A 1,349-nucleotide genomic window follows, 5' to 3' on the forward strand; every position below is an offset into this window, starting at 1 on the left:
TACTAGAGATTTCCAAAGATTACCAAAGATTACTAGAGATTTCCAAAGATTACCTTTAAAATAAAAAGTAAAAATATACATATTGGGGCTGTATGATATAATATAATATAATATGTTATGGTTATGTTAGATTAGACGTATATTATAGGCATTCTGAAATACCAAGAAATAGATTTCATTTAATTTATGGCTAATTATTACTATATAATATTGATGGAAAAAATAAAAAACAAATTACCAATTACATTACTAATTATAATTGTATTTTTACCTACCTTCATATTTAATTATATTTCATACAATCATAATCTCAATATTTTAAAACAATGATAATTAATTTTAAAATATACTTGTCAGAATATTAGTATTAGTATAGCTGTACAGCTTTGAGGTGTAGTTAGCAGTACCTATATACCTAGCATAATATACCAGTTTTACATATTCATGTTATGGAGAATTATTAATATTTTAGTCAGTATCTTGTATCTAAGTATCTAGGCATTATTATAATACAATAAATATTGATAGTAGGTACCTTACCTATTATTTATAATTTTTAATTTATTGATCACTGTTTAATATCTTGAATTAATTCGAGGATTAATTTGTATTGAATTAGGTAAATATTTATTGCATCCATTTAATTACCAACAGTTTACACAATGAGTTAGTTAGGATCACTAATTATTAAATGTACATTTTTATTCGGTGAATGCCGGTTGAACTATAAAAGAATAAAATCTGCAGCCTTAGAAGTAGAAACGTCTAGTTCGCAGTATCTAGTACCTACTAAGCTGAAATGTATTATACTTCACAAATATTTTTTTTATATTAAATGATATCAAAACGAAAAACAAAACCCTGTACAAATAGAGTAATATAATATGAGTAAACATAGTAAATAATAATAATAATAATAACAATGATTTGCAATAAATATTTTTTGGTAGGTACAAAACCAGTGGCGTAGCCAAGATTATGAAATGGGGGGTGTTTTAGGTATAGATTAAAACCAAGTTTTTACAGTTTTCGTATATAGATAAATTTAGAGTTCAGGACTTGACTTGAAAATATCGAAATATGCGGTCAAAATTCTCAAAATATGCTTAAATATATGTACTATGTAGCAATATTTTTATATTATTTTTGAAAAATCATAAAACATATTGCAATTTAGGTAATAAAAAACTAAAAAGTAAGTAGGTATATAAACCTGATAAATAAATGAATAAATAATTAAATAATTAAATAAATAAATAACAACTTAATTTTTAAAAATACTGGCATACAATACTAGGTTAATTAATAAGTAATAACGAATAACGTGATATACGAACACGTACCTATAT

This window comes from Acyrthosiphon pisum, chromosome A1 (assembly GCF_005508785.2).
Source record: "Acyrthosiphon pisum isolate AL4f chromosome A1, pea_aphid_22Mar2018_4r6ur, whole genome shotgun sequence".
Lineage (NCBI taxonomy): Eukaryota > Metazoa > Arthropoda > Insecta > Hemiptera > Aphididae > Acyrthosiphon > Acyrthosiphon pisum.